Source organism: Scyliorhinus torazame, chromosome 4, assembly GCF_047496885.1.
Source record: "Scyliorhinus torazame isolate Kashiwa2021f chromosome 4, sScyTor2.1, whole genome shotgun sequence".
Taxonomy (NCBI): domain Eukaryota; kingdom Metazoa; phylum Chordata; class Chondrichthyes; order Carcharhiniformes; family Scyliorhinidae; genus Scyliorhinus; species Scyliorhinus torazame.
The window spans coordinates 982,806-996,639 of NC_092710.1; the positions used below are offsets into that span (position 1 = coordinate 982,806).

A 13,834-nucleotide genomic window follows, 5' to 3' on the forward strand; every position below is an offset into this window, starting at 1 on the left:
AACTGTGCACAGTGCTCCCAGTGTGGTGTAACCGAGGGATATGGAGACCGGAACTGTGCACAGTGCTCCCAGTGTGGTCTAACTGAGGGATATGGAGACTGGAACTGTGCACAGTGCTCCCAGTGTGGTCTAACCGAGGGATATGCAGAAGGGAACTCTGTAAAGTGTAATTATAAAAATACAGGCGACCGATAGAGTGAGACAGGACACATTGGGAATACGCACACCACATTTAATGGCTACTCCTCTGCTCTGTGTCTCCTTTCCTGTTGCCCCTCACTGGGATAAGTGAGGGGTACGGACCTGGGGGACAGGAAAGGGCTTTGCAGCCGAGGGCTCCTCGTTACTCCACTCGGATCTTCCACATCTCCAGAGCGATGTTGAAGGGGTTCCTCAGCATGGTGACCAGAGCGTAGGCAGCAGCAGATTCGGTGCACAGCAGTGCGGCGTACGGCACTGGCGACACCGGCACCTCACTCACCAGGGTTAAACTGTGCTTCCAGAGGACCAGGATGCTGACTGGGATCAGGAGCAACATGGTGAGTCGGACAAAGGCGCACAACTCGGGAAACTGCGGAGAAAAAGGAGAGAGAGTAGAGAGGGGTGGGGAAAGTGGAGGGCGCGGACGCAGAGAGGACTCAAGAACGGGAGGAGGCTGAATGGACCCGCAAGAAATAGGATCGGGGCTCGGACTTAATTCCCATCCCCGCTCCCGAAATCCCTTCATCCCCGCTCCCAATATCCCTTCATCCCCACTCCCGCAATCCCTTCATCCCCACTCCCAATATCCCTTCATCCCCACTCCCGCAATCCCTTCATCCCCAATCCCAATATCCCTTCATCCCCGTTCCCAATATCCCATCATAAAGATTCCCAATACCCTTCATCCCCGCTCCCAATTTACCTTCATCCCAGCTCCCAAAATCCCTTCATCCCAGCTCCCGAAATCCCTTCACCCCCACTCCCGAAATCCCTTCATCCCCGCTCCCAATATCCTTCATCCCCACTCCCGAAATCCCTTCATCCCCGCTCCCAATATCCCTTCATCCCCACTCCCGCAATCCCTTCATCCCCACTCCCAATATCCCTTCATCCCCGTTCCCAAAATCCCATCATAAACATTCCCAATACCCTTCATCCCCGCTCCCAATTTACCTTCATCCCAGCTCCCAAAATCCCTTCATCCCAGCTCCCGAAATCCCTTCATCCCCACTCCCGAAATCCCTTCATCCCCGCTCCCAATATCCTTCATCCCCACTCCCGAAATCCCTTCATCCCCGCTCCCAATATCCCTTCATCCCCACTCCCGAAATCCCTTCATCCCCGCTCCCAATACCCTTCATCCCCGCTCCCAAAATCCCTTCATCCCCTCTCCCAATATCCCTTCATCCCCACTCCCGCAATCCCTTCATCCCCGCTCCCAATATCCCTTCATCCCCGTTCCCAATATCCCATCATAAACATTCCCAATACCCTTCATCCCCTCTCCCAATATCCCTTCATCCCAGCTCCCGAAATCCCTTCATCCCCAATCCCAATATCCCTTCATCCCCGCTCCCGAAATCCCTTCATCCCCATTCCCAATATCCCTTCATCCCCAATCCCAATATCCCTTCATCCCCACTCCCAATATCCCTTCATCCCCGCTCCCGAAATCCCTTCATCCCCGCTCCCGAAATCCCTTCATCCCCAATCCCAATATCCCTTCATCCCCGCTCCCGAAATCCCTTCATACCCATTCCCAAATCCATTCATCCCCAATCCCAATATCCCTTCATCCCCAATCCCAATATCCCTTCATCCCCGCTCCCAAAATCCCTTCATCCCCTCTCCCAATATCCCTTCATCCCCAATCCCAAATCCCTTCATCCCCACTCCCGCAATCCCTTCATCCCCGCTCCCAATATCCCTTCATCCCCGTTCCCAATATCCCATCATAAACATTCCCAATACCCTGCATCCCCGCTCCCAATATACCTTCATCCCCAATCCCAAATCCCTTCATCCTCAATCCCAATATCCCGTCATCCCAGCTCCCAAAATCCCTTCATCCCCGCTCCCAATATCCTTCATCTCCGCTCCCAATATCCCTTCATCCCAGCTTCCAAAATCCCTTCATCCCCATTCCCAATATACCTTCATCCCAGCTCCCAATATCCCTTCATCCCAGCTCCCAAAATCCCTTCATCCCCATTCCCAATATACCTTCATCCCAGCTCCCAATATCCCTTCATCCCAGCTCCCAATATCCCTTCATCCCAGCTCAAAATATCCTTCATCACCATTCCCAAATTACCTTCATCCGAGCTCCCAATATCCCTTCATCCCCAATCCCTAATGCCTTCATCCCCACTCCCGCAATCCCTTCATCCCCGCTCCCAATATGCCTTCATCCGAGCTCCCAATATCCCTTCATCCCCGTTCCCAATATCCCATCATAAACATTCCCAATACCCTTCATCCCCGCTCCCAATATACCTTCATCCGAGCTCCCAATATCCCTTCATCCCCGCTCCCAATATCCTTTCAACCCCGCTCCCAATATTCCTTCATTCCCGCTCCCAATATTCCTTCATTCCCGCTCCCAATATCACTTCATCCCCATTCCCAATATCACTTCATCCCCATTCCCAATATCCCTTCATCCCCGCTCCCGAAATCCCTTCATCCCCGTTCCCAATATCCCTTCATCCCCGCTCCCAATATCCCTTCATCCCCGCTCCCAATACCCTTCATCCCCGCTCCCGAAATCCCTTCATCCCCGCTCCCAATATCCCTTCATCCCCGCTCCCAATATCCCTTCATCCCCGCTCCCGAAATCCCTTCATCCCCGCTCCCAATATCCCTTCATCCCCTCTCCCAATATCCCTTCATCCCCTCTCCCAATATCCCTTCATCCCCGCTCCCAATATCCCTTCATCCCCGCTCCCAATATCCCTTCATCCCCTATCCCAATATCCCTTCATCCCCGCTCCCAATATCCCTTCATCCCCGCTCCCAATATCCCTTCATCCCCGCTCCCGAAATCCCTTCATCCCCATTTCGCCACAGCCTGAATACTCTCTGAATTGGGCTGCAGTCCCCGGCTCTCCCCAAAGACAATTTTAAAGATTCAGAGCCACCAGCGTCAGGACAATGACTGAGAGCTTAGCCTGAGCCGGGATATTGTGGGTTGGATTTTCTAAAATGGGGATATAGAGACGGGACGGACTGGGGAACAGTGGGATATAGAGAGGGACACACTGGGGAACAGTGGGATATAGAGATGGACACAGTGGGGAACAGTGGGATATAGAGAGGGGACACACTGGGGAACAGTGGGATATAGAGAGGGACACACTGGGGAACAGTGGGATATGGAGAGGGGACGGACTGGGGAACAGTGGGATATAGAGAGGGGACACACTGGGGAACAGTGGGATATAGAGGGGGGACACACTGGGGAACAGTGGGATATAGAGAGGGACACACTGGGGAACAGTGGGATATAGAGAGGGGACGGACTGGGGAACAGTGAGATATAGAGAGGGACACACTGGGGAACAGTGGGATATAGAGAGGGGACACACTGGGGAACAGTGGGATATAGAGAGGGGACGGACTGGGGAACAGGGGGATATAGAGGGGGGACACACTGGGGAACAGTGGGATATAGAGAGGGACACACTGGGGAACAGTGTGATATAGAGGGGGGACACACTGGGGAACAGTGGGATATAGAGAGGGACACACTGGGGAACAGTGTGATATAGAGAGGGGACGGACTGGGGAACAGGGGGATATAGAGAGGGACACACTGGGGAACCGTGGGATATAGAGATGGACACAGTGGGGAACAGTGGGATATAGAGATGGACACAGTGGGGAACAGTGGGATATAGAGAGGGGACACACTGGGGAACAGTGGGATATAGAGAGGGACACACTGGGACACAGTGGGATAAAGAGAGGGACACACTGGGGAACAGTGGGATATGGAGAGGGGACGGACTGGGGAACAGTGGGATATAGAGAGGGGACACACTGGGGAACAGTGGGATATAGAGAGGGACACACTGGGGAACAGTGGGATATAGAGAGGGGACGGACTGGGGAACAGTGGGATATAGAGGGGGGACACACTGGGGAACAGTGGGATATAGAGTGGGACACACTGGGGAACAGTGGGATATAGAGAGGGACACACTGGGGAACAGTGGGATATAGAGAGGGGACACACTGGGGAACAGTGGGATATAGAGAGGGACACACTGGGGAACAGTGGGATGTAGAGAGGGGACGGGCTGGGGAACAGTGGGATATCGAGAGGGGACACACTGGGGAACAGTGGGATATAGAGAGGGACACACTGGGGAACAGTGGGATACAGAGAGGGGACGGGCTGGGGAACAGTGGGATATAGAGAGGGGACGGACTGGGGAACAGTGGGATATAGAGAGGGACACACTGGGGAACAGTGGGATATAGAGAGGGGACACACTGGGGAACAGTGGGATATAGAGGGGGTGGACACTGGGGAACAGTGGGATATAGAGAGGGACACACTGGGGAACAGTGGGATATAGAGAGGGGACGGACTGGGGAACAGTGAGATATAGAGAGGGACACACTGGGGAACAGTGGGATATAGAGAGGGGACACACTGGGGAACAGTGGGATATAGAGAGGGGACGGACTGGGGAACAGGGGGATATAGAGGGGGGACACACTGGGGAACAGTGGGATATAGAGAGGGACACACTGGGGAACAGTGTGATATAGAGAGGGGACGGACTGGGGAACAGGGGGATATAGAGAGGGACACACTGGGGAACCGTGGGATATAGAGATGGACACAGTGGGGAACAGTGGGATATAGAGATGGACACAGTGGGGAACAGTGGGATATAGAGAGGGGACACACTGGGGAACAGTGGGATATAGAGAGGGACACACTGGGACACAGTGGGATAAAGAGAGGGACACACTGGGGAACAGTGGGATATAGAGAGGGGACGGACTGGGGCACAGTGGGATATGGAGAGGGGACGGACTGGGGAACAGTGTGATATAGAGAGGGGACACACTGGGGAACAGTGGGATATAGAGAGGGACACACTGGGGAACAGTGGGATATAGAGAGGGGACGGACTGGGGAACAGTGGGATATAGAGGGGGGACACACTGGGGAACAGTGGGATATGGAGTGGGACACACTGGGGAACAGTGGGATATAGAGAGGGACACACTGGGGAACAGTGGGATATAGAGAGGGGACACACTGGGGAACAGTGGGATATAGAGAGGGACACACTGGGGAACAGTGGGATACAGAGAGGGGACGGGCTGGGGAACAGTGGGATATAGAGAGGGGACGGAATGGGGAACAGTGGGATATAGAGAGGGACACAGTGGGGAACAGTGGGATATAGAGAGGGGACGGGCTGGGGAACAGTGGGATATAGAGAGGGACACACTGGGGAACAGTGGGATATAGAGAGGGACACAGTGGGGAACAGTGGGATATAGAGAGGGACACAGTGGGGAACAGTGGGATATAGAGAGGGGACACACTGGGGAACAGTGGGATATAGAGAGGGGACGGGCTGGGGAACAGTGCGATATAGAGAGGGACACACTGGGGAACAGTGGGATATAGAGAGGGGACACAATGGGGAACAGTGGGATATAGAGAGGGACACACTGGGGAACAGTGGGATATAGAGAGGGGACGGACTGGGGAACAGTGGGATAGAGAGGGGACACACTGGGGAACAGTGGGATATAGAGAGGGGACGGACTGAGGAACAGTGGGATATAGAGAGGGGACACACTGGGGAACAGTGGGATATAGAGAGGGACACACTGGGGAACAGTGGGATATACAGAGGGACACACTGGGGAACAGTGGGATACAGAGAGGGGGCGGGCTGGGGAACAGTGGGATATAGAGAGGGACACAGTGGGGAACAGTGGGATATAGAGAGGGACACAGTGGGGAACAGTGTGATATAGAGAGGGGACACACTGGGGAACAGTGGGATATAGAGAGGGGCACACTGGGGAACAGTGGGATACAGAGAGGGGACGGACTGGGGAATAGCGGGATATAGAGAGGGACACACTGGGGAACAGTGGGATATAGAGAGGGACACACTGGGGAACAGGGGGATATAGAGAGGGGACGGACTGGGGAACAGTGGGATATAGAGAGGGGACACACTGGGGAACAGGGGGATATAGAGATTGGACGGACTGGGAAACAGTGGGATATAGAGAGGGGCGGACTGGGGAACAGTGGGATATAGAGAGGGACACACTGGGGAACAGTGGGATATAGAGAGGGGACGGACTGAGGAACAGTGGGATATAGAGAGGGGACACACTGGGGAACAGTGGGATATAGAGAGGGACACACTTGGGAACAGTGGGATATAGAGAGGGGCACACTGGGGAACAGAGGTATATAGAGAGGGGACACACTGGGAAACAGTGGGATATAGAGAGGGACACACTGAGGAACAGTGGGATATAGAGAGGGGACGGACTGAGGAACAGTGGGATATAGAGAGGGGACACACTGGGGAACAGTGGGATATAGAGAGGGACACACTTGGGAACAGTGGGATATAGAGAGGGGCACACTGGGGAACAGAGGGATATAGAGAGGGAACACACTGGGTAACAGTGGGATTTAGAGAGGGGACACACTGGGGAACAGTGGGATATAGAGAGGGACACACTTGGGAACAGTGGGATATAGAGAGGGGACACACTGGGGAACAGTGGGATACAGAGAGGGACACACTGGGGAACAGTGGGATATAGAGAGCGGACACACTGGGGAACAGTGGGATATAGAGAGGGGACGGACTGCGGAACAGTGGGATATAGAGAGGGGACGGACTGGGGAACAGTGGGATATAGAGAGGGGACACACTGGGGAATAGTGGGATATAGAGAGGGGACACACTGGGGAACAGTGGGATACAGAGAGGGGACACACTGGGGAACAGTGGGATATAGAGAGGGACACACTTGGGAACAGTGGAATATAGAGAGGGGCACACTGGGGAACAGAGGGATATAGAGAGGGACACACTGGGGAACAGTGGGATATAGAGAGGGGACGGACTGGGGAACAATGGGATATAGAGAGGGACACACTGGGGAACAGTGGGATATAGAGAGGGGCACACTGGGGAACAGAGGGATATAGAGAGGGACACACTGGGGAACAGTGGGATATAGAGAGGGGCACACTGGGGAACAGAGGGATATAGAGAGGGGACACACTGGGGAACAGTGGGATATAGAGAGGGGCACACTGTGGAACAGAGGGATATAGAGAGGGGACGGACTGGGGAACAGTGGGATATAGAGAGGGGACACACTGGCGAATAGTAGGATATAGAGCGGGACACACTGGGGAAAAGTGGGATATAGAGAGGGACACATTGGGGAACAGTGGGATATAGAGAGGGGACACACTGGAACAGTGAGATATAGAGAGGGACACACTGGGGAACAGTGGGATATAGAGAGGGACACACTGGGGAACAGTGGGATATAGTGAGAGGACACAATGGGGAACAGTGGGATATAGAGAGGGACACACTGTGGAACAGTGAGATATAGAGAGGGACACACTGGGGAACAGTGGGATATAGAGAGGGACACACTGGGGAACAGTGGGATATAGTGAGAGGACATATCTTGGGAACAGTGGGATATAGAGAGTGGACACAATGGGGAACAGGGGATATAGAGAGGGGAGACACTGGGGAACAGAGGGATATAGAGAGGGACACACTGGGGAACAGTGGGATATAGAGAGCGACACACTGGGGAACAGTGGGATATAGAGAGGGACACACTGGGGAACAGTGGGATATAGAGAGGGGACGGACTGGGGAACAGTGGGATATAGAGAGGGGACACAATGGGGAACAGTGGGATATAGCAAGGGGACGGACTGGGGAACAGTGGGATACAGAGAGAGGACGGACTGGGGAACAGTGGGATATAGAGAGGGGACGGACTGGGGAACAGTGGGATATAGAGAGGGACACACTGGGGAACAGTGGGATATGGAGAGGGGACGGACTGGGGAACAGTGGGATACAGAGAGAGGACGGACTGGGGAACAGTGGGATATAGAGAGGGGACGGACTGGGGAACAGTGGGATATAGAGAGGGACACACTGGGGAACAGTGGGATATGGAGAGGGGACGGACTGGGGAACAGTGGGATATAGAGAGGGACACACTGGGGAACAGTGGGATATAGAGAGGGACACACTGGGGAACAGTGGGATATAGAGAGGGGACACACTGGGGAACAGTGGGATATAGAGAGGGACACACTGGGGAACAGTGGGATATAGAGAGGGGACACACTGGGGAACAGTGGGATATAGAGAGGGGACGGACTGGGGAACAGTGGGATATAGAGAGGGGACACACTGGGGAACAGTGGGATATAGAGAGGGACACACTGGGGAACAGTGGGATATAGAGAGGGGACGGAATGGCGAACAGTGGGATATAGCGAGGGACACACTGGGGAATAGTAGGATATAGAGCGGGACACACTGGGGAAAAGTGGGATATAGAGAGGGACACACTGGGGAACAGTGGGATATAGAGAGGACACTCTGTGGAACAGTGGGATATAGAGAGGGACACACTGGGGAAAAGTGTGATATAGAGAGGGATACACTGGGGAACAGTGGGATATAGAGAGGGGACGGACTGGGGAACAGTGGGATACAGAGAGGGGACACACTGGGGAACAGTGGGAAATAGAGAGGGGGACGGACTGGGGAACAGTGGGATATAGAGAGGGACACACTGGGGAACAGTGGGATATAGAGAGGGGGCGGACTGGGGAACAGTGGGATATAGAGAGGGACACAGTGGGGAACAGTGGGATATAGAGAGGGGACACACTGGGGAACAGTGGGATATAGAGAGGGACACACTGGGGAACAGTGGGATATAGAGAGGGACACACTGGGGAACAGTGGGATATAGTGAGAGGACATAACTGGGGAACAGTGGGATATAGAGAGGGACACACTGGGGAACAGTGGGATATGGAGAGGGGACGGACTGGGGAACAGTGGAATATAGAGAGGGACACACTGAGGAACAGTGGGATATAGAGAGGGACACACTGGGGAACAGTGGGATACAGAGAGGGGTCACACTGGGGAACAGTGGGATATAGAGAGCGACACACAGGGGAACAGTGGGATATAGAGAGGGGACACACTGGGGAACAGTGGGATATCGAGAGGGGACACACTGGGGAACAGTGGGATATAGAGAGGGTACGGACTGGGGAACAGTGGGATAGAGAGAGGGACACACTGGGTACAGTGAGATATAGAGAGGGACATACTGGGGAACAGTGGGATATAGAGAGGGGACGGACTGGGGAACAGTGGGATATAGAGAGGGACACACTGGGGAACAGTGGGATACAGAGAGGGGTCACACTGGGGAACAGTGGGATATAGAGAGCGACACACAGGGGAACAGTGGGATATGGAGAGGGGACACACTGGGGAACAGTGGGATATCGAGAGGGGACACACTGGGGAAGAGTGGGATACAGAGAGGGGACGGACTGGGGAACAGTGGGATATAGAGAGGGGCGGACTGTGGAACAGTGGGATATAGAGAGCGACACACAGGGGAACAGTGGAATTGAGAGAGGGGACGGACTGGGGAACAGTGGGATACAGAGAGGGGACGGACTGGGGAACAGAGGGATATAGAGAGCGACACACAGGGGAACAGTGGGATATAGAGAGGGGACACACTGGGGAACAGTGGGATATCGAGAGGGGACACACTGGGGAAGAGTGGGAAATAGAGAGGGACACACTGGGGAACAGTGGGATATAGAGAGGGACACACTGGGGAACAGTGGGAAATAGAGAGGGGGACGGACTGGGGAACAGTGGGATATAGAGAGGGACACACTGGGGAACAGTGGGATATAGTGAGAGGACATAACTGGGGAACAGTGGGATATAGAGAGGGACACACTGGGGAACAGTGGGATATGGAGAGGGGACGGACTGGGGAACAGTGGAATATAGAGAGGGACACACTGAGGAACAGTGGGATATAGAGAGGGACACACTGGGGAACAGTGGGATACAGAGAGGGGTCACACTGGGGAACAGTGGGATATAGAGAGCGACACACAGGGGAACAGTGGGATATAGAGAGGGGACACACTGGGGAACAGTGGGATATCGAGAGGGGACATACTGGGGAACAGTGGGATATAGAGAGGGTACGGACTGGGGAACAGTGGGACAGAGAGAGGGACACACTGGGTACAGTGAGATATAGAGAGGGACATACTGGGGAACAGTGGGATATAGAGAGGGGACGGACTGGGGAACAGTGGGATATAGAGAGGGACACACTGGGGAACAGTGGGATACAGAGAGGGGTCACACTGGGGAACAGTGGGATATAGAGAGCGACACACAGGGGAACAGTGGGATATGGAGAGGGGACACACTGGGGAACAGTGGGATATCGAGAGGGGACACACTGGGGAAGAGTGGGATACAGAGAGGGGACGGACTGGGGAACAGTGGGATATAGAGAGGGGCGGACTGTGGAACAGTGGGATATAGAGAGCGACACACAGGGGAACAGTGGAATAGAGAGAGGGGACGGACTGGGGAACAGTGGGATACAGAGAGGGGACGGACTGGGGAACAGAGGGATATAGAGAGCGACACACAGGGGAACAGTGGGATATAGAGAGGGGACACACTGGGGAACAGTGGGATATCGAGAGGGGACACACTGGGGAAGAGTGGGATATAGAGAGGGACACACTGGGGAACAGTGGGATATAGAGAGGGACACACTGGGGAACAGTGGGAAATAGAGAGGGGGACGGACTGGGGAACAGTGGGATATAGAGAGGGACACACTTGGGAGCAGTGGGATATAGAGGGGGGACGGACGGGGAGCAGTGGGATATAGAGAGGGGACACACTGGGGAACAGTGGGATATAGAGAGGGACACACTGGGACACAGTGGGATAAAGAGAGGGACACACTGGGGAACAGTGGGATATAGAGAGGGGACGGACTGGGGCACAGTGGGATATGGAGAGGGGACGGACTGGGGAACAGTGTGATATAGAGAGGGGACACACTGGGGAACAGTGGGATATAGAGAGGGACACACTGGGGAACAGTGGGATATAGAGAGGGGACGGACTGGGGAACAGTGGGATATAGAGGGGGGACACACTGGGGAACAGTGGGATATGGAGTGGGACACACTGGGGAACAGTGGGATATAGAGAGGGACACACTGGGGAACAGTGGGATATAGAGAGGGGACACACTGGGGAACAGTGGGATATAGAGAGGGACACACTGGGGAACAGTGGGATACAGAGAGGGGACGGGCTGGGGAACAGTGGGATATAGAGAGGGGACGGAATGGGGAACAGTGGGATATAGAGAGGGACACAGTGGGGAACAGTGGGATATAGAGAGGGGACGGGCTGGGGAACAGTGGGATATAGAGAGGGACACACTGGGGAACAGTGGGATATAGAGAGGGACACAGTGGGGAACAGTGGGATATAGAGAGGGACACAGTGGGGAACAGTGGGATATAGAGAGGGGACACACTGGGGAACAGTGGGATATAGAGAGGGGACGGGCTGGGGAACAGTGCGATATAGAGAGGGACACACTGGGGAACAGTGGGATATAGAGAGGGGACACAATGGGGAACAGTGGGATATAGAGAGGGACACACTGGGGAACAGTGGGATATAGAGAGGGGACGGACTGGGGAACAGTGGGATATCGAGAGGGGACACACTGGGGAACAGTGGGATATAGAGAGGGGACGGACTGAGGAACAGTGGGATATAGAGAGGGGACACACTGGGGAACAGTGGGATATAGAGAGGGACACACTGGGGAACAGTGGGATATACAGAGGGACACACTGGGGAACAGTGGGATACAGAGAGGGGGCGGGCTGGGGAACAGTGGGATATAGAGAGGGACACAGTGGGGAACAGTGGGATATAGAGAGGGACACAGTGGGGAACAGTGTGATATAGAGAGGGGACACACTGGGGAACAGTGGGATATAGAGAGGGGCACACTGGGGAACAGTGGGATACAGAGAGGGGACGGACTGGGGAATAGCGGGATATAGAGAGGGACACACTGGGGAACAGTGGGATATAGAGAGGGACACACTGGGGAACAGGGGGATATAGAGAGGGGACGGACTGGGGAACAGTGGGATATAGAGAGGGGACACACTGGGGAACAGGGGGATATAGAGATTGGACGGACTGGGAAACAGTGGGATATAGAGAGGGGCGGACTGGGGAACAGTGGGATATAGAGAGGGACACACTGGGGAACAGTGGGATATAGAGAGGGGACGGACTGAGGAACAGTGGGATATAGAGAGGGGACACACTGGGGAACAGTGGGATATAGAGAGGGACACACTTGGGAACAGTGGGATATAGAGAGGGGCACACTGGGGAACAGAGGTATATAGAGAGGGGACACACTGGGAAACAGTGGGATATAGAGAGGGACACACTGAGGAACAGTGGGATATAGAGAGGGGACGGACTGAGGAACAGTGGGATATAGAGAGGGGACACACTGGGGAACAGTGGGATATAGAGAGGGACACACTTGGGAACAGTGGGATATAGAGAGGGGCACACTGGGGAACAGAGGGATATAGAGAGGGGACACACTGGGTAACAGTGGGATTTAGAGAGGGGACACACTGGGGAACAGTGGGATATAGAGAGGGACACACTTGGGAACAGTGGGATATAGAGAGGGGACACACTGGGGAACAGTGGGATACAGAGAGGGACACACTGGGGAACAGTGGGATATAGAGAGCGGACACACTGGGGAACAGTGGGATATAGAGAGGGGACGGACTGCGGAACAGTGGGATATAGAGAGGGGACGGACTGGGGAACAGTGGGATATAGAGAGGGGACACACTGGGGAATAGTGGGATATAGAGAGGGGACACACTGGGGAACAGTGGGATACAGAGAGGGGACACACTGGGGAACAGTGGGATATAGAGAGGGACACACTTGGGAACAGTGGAATATAGAGAGGGGCACACTGGGGAACAGAGGGATATAGAGAGGGACACACTGGGGAACAGTGGGATATAGAGAGGGGACGGACTGGGGAACAATGGGATATAGAGAGGGACACACTGGGGAACAGTGGGATATAGAGAGGGGCACACTGGGGAACAGAGGGATATAGAGAGGGACACACTGGGGAACAGTGGGATATAGAGAGGGGCACACTGGGGAACAGAGGGATATAGAGAGGGGACACACTGGGGAACAGTGGGATATAGAGAGGGGCACACTGTGGAACAGAGGGATATAGAGAGGGGACGGACTGGGGAACAGTGGGATATAGAGAGGGGACACACTGGGGAATAGTAGGATATAGAGCGGGACACACTGGGGAAAAGTGGGATATAGAGAGGGACACATTGGGGAACAGTGGGATATAGAGAGGGGACACACTGGAACAGTGAGATATAGAGAGGGACACACTGGGGAACAGTGGGATATAGAGAGGGACACACTGGGGAACAGTGGGATATAGTGAGAGGACACAATGGGGAACAGTGGGATATAGAGAGGGACACACTGTGGAACAGTGAGATATAGAGAGGGACACACTGGGGAACAGTGGGATATAGAGAGGGACACACTGGGGAACAGTGGGATATAGTGAGAGGACATATCTTGGGAACAGTGGGATATAGAGAGTG

The 13,834-nt window shown here is 54.3% G+C and overlaps 1 long non-coding RNA gene across 1 annotated transcript in view; it reads right to left on the minus strand.

Annotated features, from left to right (window-relative positions):
• Positions 1-215: 215 nt before the first annotated feature.
• Positions 216-13,834, minus strand: part of LOC140411541 (uncharacterized) — a 47,849-nt gene continuing 34,230 nt past the window's right edge. The window contains exon 3 of the long non-coding RNA XR_011940855.1: positions 216-571. This is a non-coding gene — a long non-coding RNA (uncharacterized lncRNA). The remainder of the gene's footprint in view (positions 572-13,834) is intronic.